Source organism: Myotis daubentonii, chromosome 18 (genome assembly GCF_963259705.1).
Source record: "Myotis daubentonii chromosome 18, mMyoDau2.1, whole genome shotgun sequence".
Taxonomy (NCBI): Eukaryota; Metazoa; Chordata; class Mammalia; order Chiroptera; family Vespertilionidae; genus Myotis; species Myotis daubentonii.
The window spans coordinates 3,744,249-3,769,473 of NC_081857.1; the positions used below are offsets into that span (position 1 = coordinate 3,744,249).

At 41.9% G+C, this 25,225-nt stretch overlaps 1 protein-coding gene across 3 annotated transcripts in view; it reads left to right on the forward strand.

Moving 5' to 3' along the window:
• The window catches only part of POU2F1 (POU class 2 homeobox 1), a 138,595-nt gene that overhangs the window by 45,711 nt on the left and 67,659 nt on the right, over nucleotides 1-25,225 (forward strand). Inside the window, exon 3 of one of the 3 annotated variants that reach the window (XM_059673981.1) lies at nucleotides 535-692. The exons of the other annotated variants lie outside the window; for them this stretch is intronic. The gene's annotated coding sequence lies outside the window, so the exon portion shown is untranslated. The remainder of the gene's footprint in view (nucleotides 1-534; nucleotides 693-25,225) is intronic. 3 annotated transcript variants of the gene reach the window in all.

The following is a 25,225-nucleotide window of genomic DNA, read 5'->3' on the forward strand; positions in this document are numbered from 1 at the left end:
CTGAATTATAGAAACTCAGTGAACAAGTGAAGTAGTAGGTTGGACTCTTTTTGAAGAATGGATTGATGAGAAGGCTCAGAAAATGAACTAGATGTAGCAGCAGTTATAAATTAGTTATAGGTTATAGATGAAAGACAAAATGTGTAAGAAAAGTTGGGAGATATCAAGGATAGAATGAGAAGGTTTAAAATGAATCTAATTGGATTTCCAGTGAGAATACAGTTCTTAGCTATTATCAATTCAAATACATACTGGCTGAGAATTTTCTAGAATTGACAAAAGGCTGGAGTTCTCAGCTTCAGGAAACACAATGAAACCCCACGCTGGATAGATAAAAATTCTACCCCTAGATGTATTATATGACACTTCAGAAAATAAAATATGAAGGATGTCTTAATAAGGAAACAGAAGGAATAGACAATTGCTCATAATGAGGCCCCATTTCCCTGTACTCAGTAACAATGGAAGCCTACAGATAGCAAGCTTATTAAATGCTGAGAAATAATAATGATCAGCTTAAACATTTTTTCCCAGATAAACTTTTATTCAAGAATAAAGATGAAGTGCATTTTTTCCACAAATAAAAAACGGAATTGGCTCCCAACATACCTAAGCTAAAGAAAATTTTAGAGGCTGTCCTTATGAAAGGATCTTGAACTCAAGAGGAAAGACTGAGGATGGAAGAGAGAATGGTGAGCAAAGGGATTGGTAACGTGGGTAAATCTAAGTAAACTCTACACGCCCGTTTTAACACCTTGGCACATAGTAAACGCTTGACTAACACATAGATGATTCATCAGTTTCCTGAAATAATGTGCTTTCTTGTTCAACCACGGCAAATAGAGGAATTGACTTCCTACTCAGGATTTTTCAAAGAGAAGCTGGAATCTCAGAAGGACTCTCAGCAGGATTCGTCTTACTTCGCAGAGTTCAGAGGCACAGTCAGTACCTGGGATGTGATTTGGAATGGCTGAGTTTCTTAAAAGATTTGTGTCTATTTATAGGCTGCTGAGCAAGTTTTAACTTAGTTATTAACTGAGTTTACCGCCATTTACCAAGATCCTAAATATCAGTCTGGATTTATAGTGGGAATCTGGAATTTCTGCTCATAATGTTCTCAGATTTCACATCAATTAACTAGATGACAGTTCTAAATTTATCATTTCTGAGAACCCATGCTAATCTAGGAGAAACATAAAGAGAATGAATAAAATGGAGATTAGTATTAATTAAATGGCCAAGAACACCACAAATCAGAAGCAACTCTTTCTCTCTTATGTCCCTGACTTTATAAAAGAAGTATCTACACTAATAAAAGAGAAAAATGGTAATTGGCGTACGACGATACCCTTTTCATTGGCTAATCGGGGCTATATGCAAATTAACTGCCAACTAAGATTGGCAGTTAACTGCCAACAAGATGGCGGTTAATTTGCATATGTAGGCACAATGCAGGGAGGCGAAAGGGAAAGCAGGAAGAAGCCCCCTGCCACTGACAGTGATCAGAAACCCAGGGGGGAGCTAAGAGCTGGTGGGGCAGGGCAAAGGCGGCCCTGGGGCCGCCTTTGCCCTGCCCCCCAGCCATGATCGGAGAATCAGGCGCCTTTTCCACGCTGGCCAGTGATAGCAGGAAGTAGGGGTGGAGCCAGCGATGGGAGCTGGGCACGGTCGAAGCTGGCAGTCCCGGGAGCTAGGGGTCCCTTGCCTGGGCCTAAAGCGAAGCCCAGGATCGCGGGGCCGGACGCCTAGGCCAGAGGCGTTAGGCCTGGGCAGGGGCGGAGCCTGCAACCGTGGGGAGCTGGGGGTCCCCTGCCCAGGCCTGACACCTCTGCCGGAGGCCTCAGGCCTGGTCAAGGGGCCGATCCAGTGATTGGTGATCGGAGGGTGATGAGGGTCAACTCCTCTGGCCGAGGCATCACGCCTGGGCGGGGGGCAGAGCCGGGGATTAGGCGGATATGATGGTCCCCTTGCCCAGGCCTGAAGCCTGGGTCAAAGGCGTCAGGCTTGGGCCGGGGGTGGAGCAAGTGATCAAAGGGAGATGGGGGTCCCCTGCCCAGGCATGATTCCTGGGCCAGAGGCCTCAGGCCTGGGCAGGGGCCAGAGCCAGTAATCGGGGGGAGATAGGGGCCCCCTGTCCAAGCCTGACACCTCTGGCAGAGGCGTCAGGCCTGGGCAAGGGGCCGATCAGGCGATCGGAGGGTGATGGGGGTCTACGCCTCTGGCCGAGGCATCAGGCCTGGGCAAGGGGCCGATCCTGCAATCGGAGGGGTCTGGGGGTCCCCTGCCCAGGCCTGATGCCTGGGCCAGAGGCATCAGTCCTGGGCTGGGGGCAGAACCAGTGATGGGGGAAAATGAGGGTCCCCTGCCCAGGCCTGACGCCAAAAAAGGGAGGCGTCTGTCAGAGGCGTCAGGCCTGGGCAAGGGGCCGATCCTGCGATTGGAGGGTGATGGGGGTCAACGCCTAAGGGCTCCCAGTATGTGAGAGGGGGGAGGCTGGGCTGAGGGACACTCTCCCCCCCCCCCCCCACACACACCCAGTGCACGAATTTCGTGCACCGGGCCCCTAGTTTGCTAATAAAAAAACATATTTTAACTGCTGAAATTTAAATATGCTATCAGAAGTATAGTAGGATTTTGTTAGGGGGGCTGCCTTTATTCAAAATCAATAGATGTGCGCTCTCAGTACATATTTCTCTTTTGGAAATAGTTTCTTTCGACGAGTTTTATTGTAGCCTTAACACCGATGTCCCTGATCTAATATTTATTGACTCTTTAGCCATCATTCATTCATTCAACACATAGTTTTGAGCACTTGTCAGGTTCTGCAAGTACTAAGGTTGCCGTAATGAGTAGGACTGATAGGTGGGGCAAGTAAACACGTTTTAAAATGAGAAGAATGCCGAGACCGGTTTGGCTCAGTGGATAGAGCGTCGGCCTGCGGACTGAGAGGTCCCGGGTTCGATTCCGGTCAAGGGCATGTACCTGGGTTGCGGGCATATCCCCAGTGGGAGGTGTGCAGGAGGCAGCTGGTCGATGATTCTCTCTCATCGATGTTTCTAACTCTCTATCTCTCTCCCTTCCTCTCTGTAAAAAATCAATAAAAATATATATTTAAAAAAAAAAAAAAAAAAAAATAAAATGAGAAGAACAGAGAGAACCAAGTAGGGTGACATGATCATAACTTGAGAAGGGAGATGCTTTTTAGACCAATAGTTGGGGAAGGTCTTGCTGAGGAGATGACATTCAGACAGAGACTTAAACAGCCAGAAGAAGCCACCTGGGCAGAAGCATCTTGGGTTGAAGGAGCAGAAACTGCCAAGACTGAAAGGCCCATAGGAGCATGATGGGGGTTCCCATGGTGTGTTTGGTGCCAAGGGTGTATTAACGCTGTGGCTTAGCTGGCCTGACATCTTGTGGAATCATTTTGGTTTTATGATGGTGTAGAAAATTATAAGAGCTAAATAGATGTGCAGAAAGAATAGAATTGAGACTGAAATCCGTAACTTAACACCATCATGTACAAATCAAAAGACCACATTTTGTCCAAGATGTGCACATATAATAGGAGTTTTGCAAAGTTGCCAAACATTATGTGGCAGCCACACTTTTTAGCAGAAAACAAATCCTTAGTGTAGTCTGAAAATTCTAATTTTACTTTACACATCAAATTAGTAACTCTTAGTAATTTGCATATTTGTTATTGGTGGGTTGCTTTCAGCTTCAGGTAGTAGAAACTGAGACTGGCTGAAACACAAGGGAATCAACGTGGCTTACGTGATTGAGAGGCCGGAGCGTCAGAGACAGGACTGAGCTCCATATGTTGCTTTGCCCTCAGATTCTTTTCCTCATGGTTGGAAAACAGCTGCCAGCAACCAGGGAAATATGCTTCCTGTTCATGTCCAGAGAAAGGAGAGTAACCACTCACCGTTCTTTATGCAACGTGAGAACAACTACCCAGAAAAGCCCAGGAGCTCTGTCCTTAGTGTTAGTGGCAGAATTGAGTAAAACTGCTGAATTCAGAACATTGAGTCTTTCCCCTGAGCTGAGGTCATTGGCTAAATGGCATTGCCCTTCTCCAAGTGGGAAGAGTGGGAACGGCAGCCAGCATGCACTGTGAGTTTGTAGTGCAGTCAAGCATGAGGGTCAAGAATTAGCATTTTGGATCAGCCAGGCCCAGGAGTGACACAAAGACAGTGCTCTGAAATCAGTGTTACAGTGAGAAGTGGATTGAGGATGGTCCCGAAGGGCCACCAACATTTAACAGAAAGAGAGGAGCCTGTGAGTCAGAATTTCCGACTTCAGTTTATCCAGCATTGCTGCTCTGATGTAGAATGAGACAGGAGTGATGACTGTGGGATTTGTTTCTCAAGTATTTCTTTTTCCAGAAGAATAATTACTGGAAATATATTAAGCTTAGAAATTGAGATTTGAATTTACTCTAAGCAAAAACATCCCTTAACATTTAAGTAAAAACATCTCTAAATTTCACACATCTATAATAATAAAAGTGTAATATGCAAATCAACTGAACAACTGAACAGCAGAACGACCGTCCCAATGACCACACTATGACACACACACTGGCTCCAGGCCAGCCAAGGCGGGTGTCATGTGGGTTTGGGGGGGGAGGTGTCCTCCATCACCCCATGATCACCCCGCAGAGGGAGGCCCAGGCTACCCAGCCAGTGGTGCTGCAGCAGGTGGGTGGAGCCTCCCTCTGCAGGGCGGTCGATCTGGGGACCCTGCGATTGATTGTCCCACAGAGGGAGGCCCAGGCCACTGGCCAGCGACTCTGTGGTGGGTGTGCGGGGCCGGCCAGCGATCACCCCACAGAGGGAGGCCCAGGCCAGCCAAGCGATTGCACCCCATGCCTCTCACCCACAGAAAGAGGCCACTGGTGGTGGGGGAAGGGTGGCAGCTCCACACAGATGGCAAGCAGTGGCAGCAGCAGGGGCAGGGCCAGCTGCCAGCAGCCAGGGGAAGGAAAGCCCCGATAGGCCCTGATCCCTGGCCAGGCCTAGGGACCCTACCCAAGGGGTCCCGGATTGCAAGAGGGTGCAGGCCGGGTCTCTAGTATTTTAAGAAAAGAAAATGACAAGCAGAAGAAAATTCAAATGTATGTTATTTTCTGTATTCTGCCTTGTATATAAGGTCAAGAATCTGGCCTTTGAGTAAAGTTTTATCATGTATCCTATCTAATAAAAGGGTAATATGCAAATTAACAGTCACTCCATCACAAATGTGGTGCCCATAGCCACAAGATGGCGTCACCCAGTTCTCTCAGCTCCGCTGGAGTCCCCCAGTCCTGGGGGAGCAGCCGCTGAGAGCGGGCAGCGTGAGCATTCCACCCCAGCCATGGAGGGCCTCTAGGCAGCAGAGGGAAATGCTTGCGTCGTTGCCCCGGCGATGAGGCAAGTGTCATTGCAGGCCAGGCTGAGGGGACGCCCCCTTCTTCCCCCCGCACAAATTTTGCACACTGGGCCTCTAGTTTTGTTGTTTTGTTTTTTTAATATAGTTTATTGATTTTTTAGAGAGAAAGGGAGAGGGATAGAGTTAGAAACATCGATGAGAAAGAAACATCGATCAGCTGCCTCCTGCACACTCCCCACAGGGGATGTGCCCGCAACCAAGGTACATGCCCTTGACCGGAATCGAACCTGGGACCCTTGAGTCCGCAGGCAGATGCTCTATCCTCTGAGCCAAACCGGTTAGGGCCCTCTAGTTTTACCATAAAACAGATTTTGAAATATTCCTGGGAATAAGTAAACAAACACTTCCTTTGAATTTAATGGATTTTTTAAAAAAATTGTGACGTCTTTGATTAACTTACAATATAGTTTTAAAAGTACATTTTGCAAGTGTAATACTCAAGGTATTTAGCAATTCATTTTTTAATTTTGAGCTGCAGAAAACTACTCAGTGGCCTTGAATTCATGAATTGTAATAGCATATAGTATATTTGATTTACCCAGTGTTTTTTTCCCATTAGATCTCTGCTTGTCTCTGGTCACTTAAATGTCACTAGTTTAGCTATTCTTTGAATTGCTACCCATGTCTTAAAGGAAATAGGGAAGCAATTGTGACAGGGTGTACTGAAGTTACAGGGAAATGAAAAGTGTGTCTTGTAATATGAAGGCAGCATTGAAGGGTTGGATACTGAGGAAGAACTGAATACTTGTAGTTTTTTTAGTTCTTATTAGTAGTTCTTAGTAAGGAATGTTAAAATTTATGACTCACACTACAGATTATCCCTCATATACCTAGTACATCTTGGAAAATTATTATTTTCTCATTATAAAGGAATAGATGGTTCGGTTTGCTGCCTCCTGTCTGAAGGCCTCGGTGATTGGAAGTGGGTTATGAGTGGTAGTGGATTGAGTGTCTTATGTGCAGGGACTCTGCTCTCCTTAAGTTGTCATGAAGGGACAGGGATGCTCTCTGTGCTTGTTGTGTGTGGGAAAGACATGACGAATTGCTGACCTCTGGTGTCTTGTAGACCATGAGATACTGGCCAGCAGACTCCATTCGGAGACCATTGAGTTCTTTACACGTTGTTTTGTTCCTATGCCTCACATAGTTCCGAGGAGTGAGAGAAAGCATTGCGTTTTCTCTTTCACATTTCAGACACTGTAAATCTTGGTTCAGCATGTGACAGCATCTTCTGCAGGGTTGGTGCAAACACAGATTTTGGGGCCTCCCATGCAGTTTCTGATCCCGTTGGTCTGGGGTGGAGCCTGAGAATGTGATAAATTCCCAGGTGATGTTGCTGATGCGGATTCAGGTACTGCCCCTTGAGAATCACTGCTGCAAAAAAATTAACTTTCAGTAACACCAACCAGCGGTCCTATTCAGTTTATATAAGGAAAAGATGCACCATATTAACTACTATTTAAATTAGATTTTATATTGCTTCCATCTCTCTTTCTCTGGACGGTGGTTATAACATTAAAGGACTGACAGGGAGTACACTCTGAAAGTATTATATTGCTTTAGTAAAATAATGGTTATTGTTTGGTAATTGGTATCTTGTAACTTTCCACAGACACATTATTACTGTCACTCAACAAAGGCATGTGTGGGTAGGGGAAAATACTTTGCATTATTTTGCTTGATGATTCCAGTAAAGATGGGATTTTTTTTTATTTGTTCTTTATAAGAATAATTATTATTTCACTCAATGAGTACTGAAGCTATTTCAGTCACTCTGAGGCCGGCACAACCTCTTTGCTGTTGCTGGCCAAGCGCGTTTTTGTGCATAATCAGTAGGTCTAGCAGGATTACTGTTATAAGGACCACACTTGGCTTATTTAAATTGGGGAGATTTCAAAAGAATGAAAGGCCTGTAGATGAGCCAATGGATAGCCAGGAAGGGTTTGTCAGTTTGTAACCATCATGTTGTTGTAAAGGGGAAAGAAAGGGAGGGCGGGTTTTCCTTGTTACAGTTTCTGCTCTGGAGAGTTTGGGGTGGGGAGTGCTGAAGTTTCTATTTGTTTTGTGTATTTATTTGTCTCAGGGTGTTTTTCATTTTGTTTTAGGGAAATCCTCTTAAAATTTAATGCTTAAAAAAAATTCCTTAAAGAACTTAAAGTGCGTACAAATCAGACTTTTTTTTTTTCCAAGAGAAAGAATTCTGTTTCTTTGTTTTCAGTAGTATACTGCAGTAAAGTGTCTTAGTAAGTTTTGGACCATTGTTGGAGAATTGTGGCAGAATTTTATGTTAAACTTTACTTTCATTATAAGCTAGTATGAGCCCCTTCTCTCACAAAAATAACTCTTTTTTTAAGAAGGCAGTTTGAGGTATTTACATTTTTTATTTTTGTTTGCACTATTGAATCTAAGCTCTTGATTCAGAGTTTTATGAAATAGAAACATCACAAATATATAAGGAAAAATTATATGGGCTAGTTACACGAGCACTGAAGACAGTAATATAAAACATAGGTGGTTTTCATTAATTAGTTACACCACTCAGTCTGTTCATTAATTTATACCAGTTACACCAACTGTTACAGAAATTCAAACATAGCTGTGAAGTACCAGTATAGAGCAGGCCAGAGTCAGTGCAGGTACCAACTCCTCCTTGGTTAAGGCTGCTGAACTCTCTACTGGAGAACTCTCTACAGAATGTGGAGGCCTTGTGATAAAGAGGATGGTGGTCAACCAGTGATGGTGAACGAATTTCCACACCTGGGTGCCAAGTGTTGATCTTCCTCATTTTCTAAGACAAAAATGTGATCTTGTATCTTTTCTCAGAACACTTTACAATGATAGCAACCTATATTCATCTGTCTGTATCTATTATCTTTGTATGTACTCAAAGCTATTTACAAGTAGATACTTGTAAATTGGAGAGAAGTTCATGTTGGACGTGTGTGTGTGTGTGTGTGTGTGTGTGTGTGTGTGTGTGTGTGTTAGTTAAATGTACCCTTTAAAGAAAATAGTAAGTAGGCTGTTTTATCCAGCTTCATGAAAAAGTAACACCTTATGATGCATGTTCCAGGAACTTTCTAATTGGCCTGTGTGTTCCCACAGTGAGGACAGCTGCTGGTCCCTGTGTAGTAGACGAGGAAGTGGGCACAAGAGAGGGGCCTGCCCAGGGCAGCAAACCATACCTTGGTGGGCAGTCAGTCCGTGTTCCCCATGTGTGTGATCGTTCCCCGGAAAGTGCTATGTTTCTCATACAGCTTACTCAGTCTTGCCTTTTTCTTTTTTTGTATTCATAGATTGGGAAAGTAAGAACTCTCCTGCCTTCTTAGTTACTAAACTACTCTGTTTTTAATGAATCAGTTCAGAGAAAGAGTATAGTCTTTCTACACCTGGTAAATATTTTCTGCTAATTTCGTAGCCTCTGATAAATCCGGGTGTTATGTTGATTGCCTTTAATTCTGTGGGATGACTATAAAATGACTTTCCAAATATTTATCTATTTCATTTGTAACTCTGAAATTTGTTTGATTTTTTTTAAATTAAGTCTTTATTGTTCAGATTATTACAGTTGTTCCTCTTTTTTCCCCCATAGCTTCCCTCCACCCGGTTCCCACCCCACGCTCTGCCCTTCCCCCTGCCACCCACTGTTCTCATCCATAGGTGTACAATTTTTGTCCAGTTTTTTCCCACACCCCCCTCACCCCTGTCCCCCCCGAGAATAGTCCACTCCCTTTTTATGCCCCTGATTCTATTATATTCACCGGTTTATTCTGTTCATCAGAATATTTATTCACTTGATTTTTAGATTCACTTGTTGATAGATGTGTATTTGTTGTTCATAATTTGTATCTTTACCTTTTTCTTCTTCTTCCTCTTCTTAAAGGATACCTTTCAGCATTTCATATAATACTGGTTTGGTGGTGATGAACTCCTTTAGCTTTTTCTTAATCTGTGAAGCTCTTTATCTGACCTTCAATTCTGAATGATAGCTTTGCTGTGTAAAATAATCTAGGTTGTAGGTTCTTGCTATTCATCACTTTGAATATTTCTTGCCACTCCCTTCTGCTGCATAGTTTCTGTTGAGAAATCAGCTGACAGTCGTATGGGTATTCCCTTGTAGGTAACTGAGTTTCTTTCTCTTGCTGCTTTTAAGATTCTCTCTTTGTCTTTTGCTCTTGGCATTTTAATTATGATGTGTCTTGGTGTGGTCCTCTTTGGATTCCTTTTGTTTGGGGTTCTCTGCGCCTCCTGGACTTGTAAGTCTATTTCTTTCACCAGGTAGGGGAAGTTTTCTGTCATTATTTCTTCAAATGGGTTTTCAATATCTTGCTCTCTCTCTTCTTCTGGCACCCCCATAATTCAGATGTTGGTACGCTTGAAGTTGCCTCAGAGGCTCCTTACACTATCTTTGTTTTTTCGGATTCTTTTTTCATTTTGCTTTTCTGGTTGGGTGTTTTTTGCTTCTTTGTACTTCAAATCTTTGACTTGATTCTTGCGATCCTCTAGTCTGCTGTTTGAACTCTGCATAATATCCTTTATTTCAGTCAGTGTATGCTTAATTTCTAGTTGGTCCTTTTTCATAACCTCGAGGGTCTCACTAGATTTCTTGAGGGTCTCACTAAATTTATCGGCGCTCTCACTAGATTTCTTGAGGGTCTCACTAAATTTATCGGCGGTTTCTAGAAAATTCTTGAAAAACCTTAAAAGTGTGGTTTTGAACTCTATATCCAGTAGTTTGCTTTCCTCCATTTCTGTCATTTGTGACTTATTTCTTTGTCTCCACATTTTTTATGCTTCCCTGTGTTGGTAGAGTGGCTTTCTGTGCTAGGTGTCCTACAGGGCCCAGTGGCTCAGCTTCCCCAATTACCTGAGGTGGGCACTCTTGGTGCACCCCTTTGTGGGCTTTGTGCACAGTCTTGTAGTTAAGTCTTGATTGTTGTAGGTATCACTGGGAGGAATTGACCTCCAGGCCAATTGGCTGTGAGAATCAGCTGTGTCTGCAATGGAAGAACTTCTGAGCTGGAGACACTCTTCTGGGTAAGACTTGCTTCAATGGGGCTTTGGTGCTCACTGAGTCTGCCCCCTGAGTGTGTCACTTATGGATCTAAGGAGTTATAATTGGATGGTCCCACTCTCACCCCTGGGTACACTGGCTCTTGGATCTCTAAGGAGGTGCTAATTTAGCCTCTGCCTGAGGCTACCGAGAAGGAGCTATGGAGAGATTCCTCTTCTTTGTTTGGGGTTTGGAGGTGCCCAGATGAGGCCCATCTGTGAAGCAATGCAAGCTGCTGTGGGGCCTTGGACCTTCTTTTGGAAGTTCTGGGTCTCTCTGATTCAGCTGCAGTTTGTTAGGTAATTTTCAGGTTGCAAAGGGCCAGGCCTGTCATATGCAAAAGCCTCTGTGCACAGCTTCGGTGGGGCGGGGTCTCAGGGGACCAACAGGGTGGAGCAAGCAGCTATGGCTGCTCCCCAGTCCTACCCTAAGAGGCCCCATGTCTCAGTGTCCCAGTAATCGCTGCAGGCACCTCTGAGAGAAAGCCGCCCTCGAGTTTTGCCCAATGCCAGACAGTCCAGTTTCTCCCCGTATGAGTCTGGATCCCGAGAGACTCACCTGCAACTGGAGTTCAGAGCAGTCGGGAGCTTGAGACCACCTCCCGATTGAAAAAGACAACCTCGTCCTCAGCTGCCAGCCCTTTCGGTGTGAGCCTCCGTACCTCTGCACTTTACTTCCGCAGTTCCTCTGAGTCTCAGTGCTTTTCTCTTTCCTTCTAGTTGTAGAATTTCCACTCAGCCAGCCTTCCTGTGGTTCTGGATGATGTCGTTTTGTCATTTAGTTGTATTTTTGAAGTGGTTGTGCGAGTCAGCAATTTCCGGTGTTTACCTATACCGCCATCTTGGTTTCCTTGAAAATTGTTTGATTTGATATGAATTGCTGTGATGGTGTCATGCTTCAAATGCCTGTGCCCTAGCCAGCAATGGAGAACAGTTCGGATTGGCCCTTGTACTTAGATTAGGCTCTAACTTCTTTAGAACAAGTTGTGAAATTAATGCTAATAGGGTTTGTTCTGTGACAATATAACTTTAGCAATAATCTCTATATGGTAGTTAATTGAAGTGCTTTGTAAATAATAGTCTTATAAGATTAATCTAGTCATCATAATACAAATTAACCTAGGTGAAGATCAGAGAGGTCAAGTAACTTGCTTATGGAGGTTCAGCTAGCCAGAAATGAGATCAGCATCTAGATCAGAATCTACATATTTTGACTCCTAGAGTGCCTTTTAAAAATTCTTCTTTTAAAGTAACGCAACATGCCTAAGAGAATAAAACAGACCAAAGGATAGTTCATATGGATTTTCCTTTTGCTTAACTTAAAATATTAATGTGGGAACAGAGAAGACAAAGGTTTTATTTATTTTACATTCAGTATTTTTTCTATTAATATAGCAACCATGAATGAACTACTAAGTGCCATGGAAGTTTTCAGATACATTTTATTTAGGCCTGCGGAGAACCCTCAGGGGTATTATGGTACTTGATTTACAGAGAAGGAGACAGGCTTAGGGGCAGAATCCTAGAGTTTAGGATGTGAGAACCGGAGTTTAAACCTAGTTCCCTCTGGTTTCAAAGCCCATTACTAAATGAAACTGGATTATTTTTGGAATTAAAATTTAATTGTAAATTCAGCCCATTCCGTGCTAACCAATGAACTGATCCTGATGGTGGAATCATTTCCTCCCTGAGTTCACCCATCCAAGATGCTGTGAGCACGAGAGGCACACTGAGGAAGTGCAGCGAGACCGCATCTTCCTCTGGAATGATTTCACTGTGGGAATCCTGTTCACCATCTTTATAATGTAGTTTAAAGGTGTAGGTCATATCCCCTTTAAGAAGGTGTTTATAAAGTATTTGTAGCTTATAAACATGTTTAAACTATAGTAAACTATTTTGAGCAAGTTCAAAGGTATATTTCGTCTAACTGAACATTTGTCTCCATGTTTTTACTTTTATAGTTGACCAAGCAGTGATTAATTTCCCAAAATATTTTTAAAATAAACCTTTCAAAATTAGTTAAAACACCTTTAATGAAAAAAGATGTTACAGCAAAGAGTATTATTAAAAATTAATATAACATTTCACGTGTCTGATTGATTGGCTTGGGGAAAATAAAAGCTCATTATCTTAAATGAAATTGTAATGTTGAGAGTATAAAGGAAATTCCTTCTTCTTTTGTTAAATACCCAGAATTGCTCAAACCAGGAGATTCTTTGCCTTAAAACCTGACTCACCCACTGAAATTCATCTTTACCCAGGAATCTTGCATTAAATTAACACCTGGCTGGCCAAGAGCGGGCGATGCACAGAATATGAGCATGAGATATTAAAAATACATTTAGAGTAGCTCACATCCTATGTTTTGTTCCCAGCAGCATGGAGATCTAGCACAGAATTGTAATGTGTGTGCGTTTTAATCGATACTATTCAAAATGAGGAGTAATGTACATTAGAATGCCTGGCATCTTTCTGCTTGGGGGAGTCATGTTAGGGCTTCTAAAAGGCGAGCTATATTGATGGATTTTATTGTTTTTCCAGTTAAATTCTTTCTGACCAACTGGAGCTTGCAAGGATGAGATGAAACTTATCGATGCTGTTGACATTATGGAGAGATCACAAAGTTGCTTGACTACGCCCAGCATCCCTTGCAGTTGCTCATCATCTTCACTTAGCAGGGCTGGGGGGCTCATGGTTATTGAATTCCTCCCCTGTTGGGCACATGCTAGACTAGACACATCCTCGTACGGGCTGGCACTTTTAATACTCATGGAAGTCCAGGCAGTAGAGCATAGAGAGGAAAACATTCTGTCCAAAACTATGCCTTGCTTTTTGTTCAGTCAGCTTGTCAACCCTCCCTATTGTTTGTCCTGTGCTGTGGGCAGTGCCAGTGCTGCAGACTGTCCCAGCGCCTGTATCCAGCTGGGGTTGCGTCCAGTGCTCATGTGGCCAGAGGGGCAGCCAGTTTTGGAGTTTTTTTGGTGGGGTCAAATTTTAGGTTTTCAGAAGACTATAGTTAACAATACTGTATTATATACCCCAAAATTTGTAAAGAAAGTAGATTTTATGTTAAAGTACTCTTACCACTCACAAAAGTATTTTATTTAATGTGTTGATTTTTGAGAGAAGGAGAGAGAGAGATCTGCAACCTTGGCTTATCTGCGTGATGCTCTCACCAACTGAGCTACCCGGCCAAGGCTGCAGAAGGTTCAGCCATGGCCTGATGGCTCAATTGGAGCATCGTCCTGAATACCAAAAGGTCTGATTTCCAATCAGGGCACTTAACCCAGATTGTGGGTTTGATCCCCAGTTGAGGCAGGGCATTGCGGGAAGCAAACTAATTGATGTTTCTTTGTTTCACTGATATGTGTGTCTCTCTTTCTCCCCTTCTTCTCTCTAATATCAATGAAAAAAATTAAAAATTAAAAAAAGACCAAAAAAACCCCCCAAAACAAACAAAAAAAAACAACCCAAAAATATTTTTTAATTCAAAAGGGAGGTTGACAAAAGGAGACTTGCAGGTGATGGATAATTTTATGCCTTAATTGTGGTCTCATGGGATGCACTCATCTCCAAACTTGTCAGGTTGTATGTATTAAATATATACAGCTTTTCATATGTCAGGCATAACTCGACACAGTGTTCTTTTTTAAAAGTTTTCAAAAGAATTTTTAAATTTCTTAAGAAATGTAATTTGAGGACTAAAATATTAATACTCTTCTTACCATTACAGTAAAGATGATTTTCTGGCCTATGAATTAAAAGTTAGTTAAAAAACATGGAAATATTTAAGATCATTACTTAAACATTTTTTATTATAACAGAAGAAAAATCTTATATTTGTTAAATATTTATCAAGCGATTATAATAACATCATTTTTATAATTCCTGATTATTATAAAAATAGCTTATAATCTCATCTTAATTTTAAAAACAACCTTAATTTTTAAAACAAATAATTTGTCAGTGAGGAACTTCGGGTTCAGGTGTTGTGTTAGCTTCCTAGGGCTGCTGTAACAAGTGCCACAAACTGGGCAGCTCAAAGAACAGAAATATATTGTCAGAGCTCAGGAGGCCAGAAATCCGAGATCACGGGGTCAGCAGGGTTGGGTCCGGCTCCAGGTGGTGTTGGGAAACTGTTTCCTGCCACCCCACTTCCCTCTGTATGTGTCTGTGTCCAAATTTCCCCTTCTTATAAGGACAGCAATAGCACTGGCCGGGGCCCATCCTCATGACCTCATTTCAACTTATTCATCTGAAAGACCATATTTCCAGTAAGATCACATGTGCAGATGCTGCAGGGTTTGCCTGTAACATTTTTGGGGAGATTCAGTTCATAACAGATGTTGAGTGCTTTGCTTGGGGTTTCTTAAGTAGTGCCATGAAAGTGGTATTTGTTGTTTTTTTAAAAAATATTTTTTATTGATTTTTTAAAGAGGAAGGGAGAAGGATAGCGAGAGAGACACATTTATCGGCTGCCTCCTGCATGCCCCCCATGGGGGATCGAAAACGGGGTATATGCCCTGATGGGGAATCGAACCGGGACCTCTTGGTTCATGGGTTGACACTCAACCACTAAGCCACATTAGCTGGGCCAAAAGTGGTAGTTTTAACAGAACATGACAACATACCTATAATACCACACTTAAAGTTCATTTTCTACGATTGTCTTATGTTGGGTAAATTTTACTTAAAATTAACTGAGTTTCCAACCTTAAGGAAAAATCTGGAAAAGAGTGAAAGAAATGACACCTTGCCTATGGGGAAAACAATTTCAGAGATAGATTTGTTATCAGAAACCATGGAGGCATTGCCCTGACATTTTTCAAGTGCAGAAAGAGCTCAAAATCCCCAATTCTATTTCCAGCAAAAATGTCCTTCAGGAATGAAGAGGAAATTAAGACATTCTGAGATGAAACAAAGAATTTTGTCACCAGCTGACCTACCCATAAAAAATGGCTGAAGAAATGAACTTAGTTTTAAATCCAACAAAACATGTTCAGGACTTGTATACTGAAAACGACAAAATGCTGATGGAAGAAATCAAGGAATACTGTATATAGAGAAGTGGAGAGACATACTGTATCTATGGATTAAAACACTCAACATAGGAAGTATCAATTCTCCCCAAATAGATATGCAGGTGTAAGGCAAATCCTATCAAAATCCCCATGAGCTTTTTAATAGATAAGGTTCTAAAATTTATATAGGAATTCAAAGGAACTAGAATAGCTAACACATTTTCGAAAAAGAATAAAATGGGAGGAATCTGTCTAATTTCAAAACTTAGAAATAGCTGCAGGAATCAAGCCTGGGAGTTTGGTGGTGTGATTGGCACTATGATCAGTAGAACCAAATAGAAGACCTAGAAATAGACCCAAACAAGTACAGCCCGCTGATTTGTGACAAAGGAATAAAAGACATTCAGCGGAGGAAGGGTAGTCTTTCCGACAGAAGATTTAAAAATAAAACCCTAACCTAGACCCCGCACATTAGGGAAAAGACAGAGAAGACATCTTCAGGATGTGAGGCTTGGTGAACGGATTTTAAACACGACAGTGAAACTGGGTTTATAAAATTGAAAATTGAGTAATTAGACTTTATCAAAATTCTGTGAAGTGAATCAAAACACAAGCTCACACTGGCAGAAATTATTCGCAAGGCACATACCTGATAAAGGACGTTTATCTACACAATATATAAAGAACTCTGAAAACTCAGCCCTAACAAGAAAACAAACAGCCCATTAGAAAATAGAGATTTTTAGAAAAATCCAAAAGGAAGAAATAGACACCCCACTGAAGAAGATTTATGGATGGCAAGTAGGTATATAAAAAACTGTTCAGTATTCCTAGCCACTGCTAAAACTTGAGTAGAGCTATGCGATAGTCATACTTTCCCCACTGAGAGGGTTGGATTCTGTAATGATGATGTGTTTACTGGATGCCAGTGTCAGATGGAGCAGTCAGTGAGCTGTGCACAGGCTGCAGAGATACAAGGTAGCACAGTCCACAGAAGGGATCCGAAGCACATGCCACTTAATACTAGCTGCCTCTTAGTGGGGTGGCTTTCCCTACAAACCTCCATTTAAATGACAGAGTAGAGCCACTGACTTTGCTCTGTGTTTGCCCCACAGCATGCTGAGTGCTCCTCTTTAGTGGTCTGTGCAGATCTGCCTCCACTAGTGGGTGGTATGGTGACGAAGAGTTGTTGACTTGTGCCCCAAGTCTGTTGTACTACTTACTTTAATTATACAATTTAAATAATTATTATATAAACCAAGGAAAAGAAAAATGATGCTTTTGTGAAAACTTTAACTTGAATGCATTGAAAAGATGTGATAAAGGGTCATTACTAAAAATGCTGTTGAATTAGACTTGAATAGGAGAGCTGTATGATATTAGGGATTGATTATTCTAAAAGAAAAGAATGGAAAATATTCTGCATTCAGAAAGCTTCACATGTCTTAAGTTCCTGTCTTATTTTTAAAGCAGTTTTTTAGTATGTGGGTCATGGGGTCAATTAAGTAGGTTGAAAACAGCAGTTAAAGAAAATAAATGTATCAGTACATTACATCCAAGAAGTAGCATTGTTTCCTGAGACTTTCCTTGAGTTCTTTATATTTATTCTATACATATTATGTACAGTGTAAAATGTGAGGATGGAAAAGCCTGAAAAACAAAGCTAAATAAATTGAAACTGGAAAGATTAGGGTATGTATTAGTGATATAATTGTCATCCAAGGAAGAAGAGGAAACTCAACTGAAAGCAAAGGTTTTGGTCTGACATAAAAAATTGGTGAATGAATGTATATTTATGAACTTTGCATTAAAAGTAAATAGTTATGATGTGCATAGTGTTTTTATGGCACTTATTTTAAGTTGACCTAAGAGGCATTATTTAGGCCTCAATTTACTTTTTATAAAATCTATAGTAATAAAAGCATAATATGCTAATTAGACTGGAAATCCTGTCCTTCCGGATGACCTTCCACATGAAGCCAGGGCTGCGAGGGAAGCCCCGGTCCCAGGTGCCTACCAGCGGCCTGAGGGAAGCCAGATCCCGGGTGCCAGAGGGAAGCTGGTGCCAACAGCTGGGGGAAGGAAGGCCTATTCTTGCACGAATTTCGTGCATCAGGCCTCTCGTAAGGTTATAAGAGTAGTTATTGCCCTCTTTCCCAATGGAAACAACTATCACATCACATATGGACTCCTAAACTAGATATAAAGTGAAAGCAATTGAGTTGGATTAATTCAGGCTAAAATGTGAAAGACTGACAATCCCACAAACCTCCCGGAAATCTGGAATTTTTTTTTAAGGTTGTCTTTTTTGGGTTACATTTTACTGTATTTCAGACAGAAGACCAAATGTAGTGGACATTTGAGTCTATGAGTAAAGCTCTCTGTTCCCTTGCTTTAGGTCTGACTGTGCCATGGTTGGGGGAGTGGAGGGGAGAGATGGTAGCCATCCTCCCTCAATCCATCTAGAGAGACCTGGACAGTCTTGTGGAATTGAAATCTGCCCTCTAGAATGTGCAGGTACCTAGATCAAGGGTGACAGAAAGGGAGTTTTATTCCCCTTCCCATTAAAACGGTGAGTCTTCTTGTCACCCTGGATAGCTGCATCTCAGGGCTGCCTCTTTCTCTTGCCCACTCCCTCTTCCTGGAGTGAAGATGGGAAGTTTTGCAGTAGAGGGGATGGGGTCCCTCTCTGAATACTGACCTTCAGTGAGCAGTAGGCCCCCTGCTGTGCAGAGACGGCCCCCTGCTGTGCAGAGACCCTCTCTCCTCCCCCCTTGTGGGACCCTAGGCTCATTACCCTACTGAGGTCCTGCCCTGCATGGTACCTTTCAGCAAACACTCCTTGGTTGGCAGTGATTGTATGGCTGTAGCTCCAAGACATGAGACGAGTAGTTTAGGAGTGTTACTACATATGGCCCAGAGAGGTAGGAGGTGAGTTGCAGAGTTATTTCGTAAGTACAGACAATAAATTTAAAATTTTATGAAAGTAGAAGAGGAGGGAAGGAAACATTTATGACATTTGCTATATTCTAGTCACATTCATCATTGCGACTCATCTTTAACTGCCAAGCAGAACTTATATAGTCCAATACATTCTGCCTTAAAACTCATTTGAATTTTATATTCTGTTTCATACTATAGTCTTGCTTATTTACTACAGTGTTATGAATTGTGATTGAATAAAATTTATGATCTTGAAAGCTGTCCCATATCTGCCTCATGCCTTGATGTCTCCCTGGCACAGCTGCCCTGACAGGCGTGAGCACACTTATCCTGACAGCCACCTCATGAGAGAAATGGCGTCATTTTACAGTTGGGAAAATTAAGGTTCAAAGAGGGAAGGCACTTAGGTCTCGCAGGTACTAAAGGGCAGTGTTCGATTTTTCCCCATACCCTCTCCTCATATGCACTTCGTGATTCTATAAAACAGAAAAACTAGCAATATAAATGGAGTGCTGATCTGAAAGTTGAGAGAGATTCTTGGTTTTGTTTCTAGCTATTACTGATTTGCAAGGAAATCTTTTTAAGATTTTTTTAATAAAAATCTTGTCTTTCATTTTCTCATATTCATGTTGAGTTCAATTTCACCCTTAGCATTGGTAAAAGTGAACTATTTTTAAAAGGCAGACACTTGGCGTGCTCCAAGACTGGTTCTAAATCAAAGCAGTTAGTAGCGGGATAATGCCCCCGGGAACTCTCCTCACCCAGTGCATGTGCCTGTGTGTCTGCGCACACTTGACTTTTAAACACAAATCCTTGCCACCAATTGTTGGTCTCCTGACCACACTGAAACATGCTGTTTTAGCCTGGCCTTACTTGAGCCTTCCCCCACGTCTGCCACATCCCTGAATATAGAGCTTGTCCATCATGGGTAAGAGCCAGGAGCTCAGATTTCATGTCAGGAAATCTGGTTAAATCCTGACTCCACGTTGCTAGTGTGATGTTGGGTAGAGTGCTCCAGCCCTCTGTGGCTCGGGGTCCTTGCTTTTAAAGGGGAAATAATGTCTGCTTCATGCGATTTTTTAAATAAATCTTCTGAACCATCTAGAATGATTCCAACACAATGTTGTCATTATAATACCTAGAAAGTTTGGATTGATGTTTTACCTTGTAAATTCATTTTAAATTTTATAGATGTATTATTTAGTAGGATTTTATACACACACACTCACACACACACAATCACACACACATATATATACACTGAGTGGCCAGATTATTATGACCACCTGACGTTTTAGGCATATTAGCCGTACACTGCATCGTATGGGATATGGAAGCCGAAGGCCTGTTCAAACACCTTTGCTGTCTGCAGTTACCAAGATAAAACGTCTCCAACTCACACAGGAACACAAGGATTGGACAGTCGAGCATTGGAGAAAATTCATGTGGTCCGATGAATCATGTTTCCAGTTGCATCATGCAGATGGCAGAGTGAGAATTTGGCGGAAACAGCATGAAAGCATGCACCCCACATGCATGAGTACAACCCTTCAAGCTGGTGGGGGCAGTGTTATGGTTTGGGGCATGTTTTCCTGGCATGATTTGGGCCCTTTAATTCATGTGGAACAACGTCTGAATAGCACAACATACCTAAGTACCGTTGCTGATCAAGTTCATCCTATCATGTTGATGGCGTATCCCAATGGAGAAGGCTTCTTCCAACAAGACAATGCGCCATGCCACGATGCTCGTATTGTGCAGGAGTGGTTTCAAGAACATGAGGGAGACTTTACCTTGCTTAGGTGGCCCCCACCATCACCAGATCTCAATCCAGTTGAGCATTTGTGGAACTAAGTTAAAAGAGCCATCAGGCAGCTGGTTCCACAGCCATCAAATCTCACAGAACTGGACAGTGCTATTCATCAGGCATGGTGTCAGATTCCTCGCATCACCTTTCAACATCTCGTGGAGTCAATGCCAAGAAGAATCGCCATAGTATTGAAGGCAAAAGGGGGCCCAACGAAATACTGATGGGGGTGGTCATAATAATCTGGCCACTCATTGCGTGTGTGTGTGTGTGTATGTATGTGTGTGTGTGTGCATATACATATATTTGTGTGTGTGTGTGTATATATATATGTGTGTGTGTGTGTGTGTATATGTGTGTATATATATATCCCACATTCAAAGGCTGTTAAATCACATTGTTTACCCATATCTTCAGGAAAAAAAATCACTTCTGTTGTGGTAAACAACCTGCTTCCCTTATTTATAATGGTCTGGCCCTCTAGCAACTTCAGCATGAAATTATAGCTAATTTGCCTACAAACATCAGGTGATCATAATAATCTGACCACTCAGTGTATATATATCCTATATAATAAGAGAGGGATATGCTAATTAGCCCAGATATGCTAGTCACGACTGGGTATGCTAATTAGTCATTACCAGTATGCAAATTGACCATCGCTCCAACAAATAATAAGAGAAGGATATGCTAATTAGCCCTGATATGCTAATTAGTCACAAGTATGCAAAATGACCATCACTCCAACACACAAGATGGCCTGCAGGGGAGAGCAGTTGGGGGGGGACTGGGCCAGCAGGGGAGGGCTATTGGGGGAGACCGGGCCTGCAGGGGAGGGCTATTGTGGGGGACCGGGCTTGCAGGGGAGGGCAGTTGGGGGCTATCGGGCTGGCAGGGGAGTGGTTAGGGGGTGACCAGGCTGGCAGGCAGAAGCAGTTAAGGGCAATCAGATAGGCAGGCAGGCAAGTGGTTGGGAGCCAGCAGTCCTGGATTGTGAGAGGGATGTCTGACTGCCCGTTTAGGCCCACAGGAATAGGGCCTAAACAGGCAGTCGGACATTCCTAGAGGGGTCCCAGATTAGAGAGGGTGCAGGCTTGGCTGAGGGACATACTCCTCCCCCCCTCCCCTGCAGTGCACAAATTTCATGCACCAGGCCTCTAGTGTGTATATATATAATTGATTTCAGAGAGGAAGGGAGAGGGAGAGAGGATAGAAACTTCAATGATGAGAGAGAACCATTGGTCAACTGCCTCCTGCACACCCCACACTGGGGAGTGAGTCGGCAACCAGGCCTGTGCCCTAACTGGGAATCAAACTGGTTGTTTGGTTCATGGGTTGAAGCTCAACCACTGAGCCATGCCAGCTGGGCTGTCTTCCACTTTTGATTGAGGTTGATGGGGAAGGCTACACATCATGTGGTGATCCACTAATCTAGCCTTTTAGCTCATAGTAGAAAAAGAATTGTGCATCAGGACTTCCAACTCTTAAGGTGGTTTTACCATCCTGCCCTGCTTCTGGGTTTTTACTGCTGCCTTTTATGAGCAGTACTTTCCCCTGAGGACGCATGTTAATAATCTGGAACCTTCCCTATCAGTGGGCTAGCACCATCTTGATGGTCCTGTGTTCTGCTTCTACCTTGCTAATTGTTTCCTTGGGATTATTTGGATTGTGTAGAAAGGTTTTTGCAAATCCTCTTATTACTGAAGTCATTGTTGCCAGCAGGAATAAGATTAAAGGTGCTTAAGTCTGTGGAGTTGTTTCTAATTTGTACGTGTCATTTCAGTGGCATTTTAACAGAACTCTGTCTCCTGTCCCTCCCTTCTCCCCTGGCACTATCTCAAGTTAGGTCCGAGAAGCCAGGCCATTGGAAGAAATCTCATTTTATCCTTCTAATTATTATGCTGGCACTCAGGAGATAATTTTTCCCTTCACGCACTGCCAATTAATATGCAAATGAACTGATAAATATTTATGCAATGATTTAAATTATGCAGGGAGGGCTCTCAGTGTATTCTGTAAATGAATTGTTCATGGACTTCAAAGTGCTGGCTGCTGTGCTAACGAGGAGAGATTTGCATAAGGCCCTAATCACCCGCATACTGATTAAGCTTCATTATGGAAACTGCCAGCTGCAATCTTTGTTTCTATTTTATTACAAAAAGGGGAACTTTTCATGCTTCAGTTGCCTTGACAATGTCAGTCCTAGCTGATAGGAGAGACTAAAACTCCTCTGAGCAACTGAAGTTTCCTTATTCAGTTGAAGATGGCTATGGTGTAACTGAAGTTGTAGTCTGCTTCTCCCCCAGCCCACTTTCCACCTCCCACTCTCGTTCCCTTAGTTTTGTCAGAAATAGTAATACCTTCTGACCCCCCCAATCCGTTACCTGTTTCTTTGCTGTGGACTGTGAACCTAGAAGATTTCACAGCAATGCTGGACTGCAGTGACTTTGTTCTAGGTGGGTACCAGCACGGCTCTTTCTTACAGCTTTACATGGAAATAGTGGGAGTGGGGTTGGCTATGCAGAAATGCTTCATCACTTATACAGCCGGCTGGGGGAGAGGAGAGACCAGGGGAACAGGGAAGGGGGGAAGCATTTGCAAAGCACCAGTACTTGAATTTGCTGTAGGTCCCTCCCTACTTCTAGCTCTTCTGGTTCAGAGACTTTCAGTAAATATTGTGGATTTAGAGTTCAACTTGAATGGAGGACATTTTTGCTTTTTAAAAAAATTTTCTATTGAGAGCATGTCATGTAGTTCTAAAAACACTCTGAATCAGAAACAAGGTCTGAAGTGTACCTAAATAATATGTATGTTAATAAAAATATTTTGCATACTTAGTTGAAATGTCTTGTAAAAAACAAAAGTACTTAGTGCAAACCAGGTGGAGCCACAGTGCAGAGTTGCTCCCAAGAGGACAGATTGGGTGACTGCCCTGGTTACTGCAGTTGGGCTGTGGGTTAATTTCCAGATTTTAGAAACTGAACTTTCCAAATTTTGACAATATTAGCCTTTTTATTTTAAAAAATTTAGCTTCTCTTCTTCACAAAACAGTCTTAAATACTGGAAAGCCTATTTTTAGAGGGTTTTTTTGTGTGTTTTTTTTTTAGATTTTTAGAGTTATCCCTATAGAGCTACAAGCCTTTGGAGAGGGGCTTTCTGGCTTGAATATATAAATTATGTCTTTGCTGACTGTGATTTATAAGAGATGGAGTCTCTTTGGTTTTTAGACATACAGTGGATGCTCATGGTGGCCATGCTTTGTGTTGAGCTTTGCCTGCTTGTGTGCAAAATTGTGGAAACCTCTTTGGGTTATTCTGGTCACCTGGAGAGTTCGATGACGGCAACTCCAGGACTCATATATCTTACAAATCTTTGCAAATGATTGCTTTTTCCTGTTTGCCATTTTTCCCATTTGAAAAAGCCATGCTGTCCCCATCACCTTCACAGTTGCCAGGGTTAGAATAAAATGATAATTCTGAAAAATGTTTGAACTCGTAGGTAGACAGAAGGCTTGGCCTAAACCCAGGGTAGTAGTGATGTCTGCACAGACCGTAAAAGCCACTGTTAACCATGTGAATGGCTGAACCAGCAAACCGATGTCAAGAATTCATCAAGAGCAACTTGCAGAGCGTGTATTAGACTCATTATACAGTCAGCTCAGGGTGCCCAGGGGGGAGCACTCCAAATATCAAAAAGGAAATTACTTATTTCAGTTTATATTTACTAAGTTGGGAACTCAAGAAAGGAAAGGAAAATATCTTTTTGAAATATTTTTAGCATTATATTTTAGAATAAGAAATTATATCTATTTTTAGTTAATAAATATTTAAACAGTCTTTCCATAGTTGTACCGTTAATCAGAATTTTTATTATTATTCTGTGCATGAAGTAATTTGTTAAATGTCCTTGAAGTTCCTGACAATTCAATAGAAAATCCTTAGAAAATTCACATAGAGTACCTGTGACATAAACTTTAATTTATGGATGGGAAAATTAGGATATGACTTGTATAAGGTTGAGCTCATGACTTGTTAAGAGTTATGCCTTCTTTGTTGTTATGATAGTTAGAAAATTATCTTTTTAAAATGAATGTTAACTGCTTCATTATTTTCCCCACTTTCTTTTAAAATATGGTCTAAAGGAAGCATTCAGCAGTGTGTATGCTTAATGGCATATTCTATTACATTTGTTGTGATCTTTGTTGGCTTTCATAAGATTTTTGTTAAGTCATTCAGAAAGTTGGTATTCACTGAGTTGTACACCTGTTTCTTTCAAACCTTAGCATGCTTTCGGATGACATTTACATTTTTCTGGGCAGTGGGGGAAAGGAAATTGTAGAACAACCCTTATTTATGACCAAAGACATAAGAATCTGAGCCCTTTGAACTTTGAAAAACAAACCAAAGACATGAAAGACCTGCATAAGCACATAAGACAGGCATGCGTTTTAAACACTGTGTTAGAATGGCTGGTGCCCAGCTTCTGGGTTGGAAGTGAAATGTATGAAGCTCTCTCATCCCTTGTGCATGTACATAATACCACTGTGGCAACGTGGTTGGGACTCTAGTGATCTGTTTGATTTCCTATTTAAATATTTAAGCATATGACAAAATGGACTCTCTGGTAAAAAAAAAAAATCAAATATAATATAGTTAAATTGTTTATTCTCTACTAACCAGTAGTTAATTGTCCTTAACCTGGTGGGGAAAAGGCAAAGCTTGCTTGATAGTAAACTTGTTGGATTTATAAATACCCTAAGTTTGAGTTTGTAGAAGTATAATAAGGTCTGTATTTAATTTAATGTATATTTAGTTTTCACACTTCTGAAGAAGTCGAAGAAAAGCAGACTTGGTCTTGTCCCATCTGTTGCATGTCTTCTGGGAAACCTAACATTGCTCGATGAAAACTTTTCACTGTGACATCTTCATTAAAAAGATAACCTGAAGACCTGAGGCACAGAAGTGGGTTCATTTGG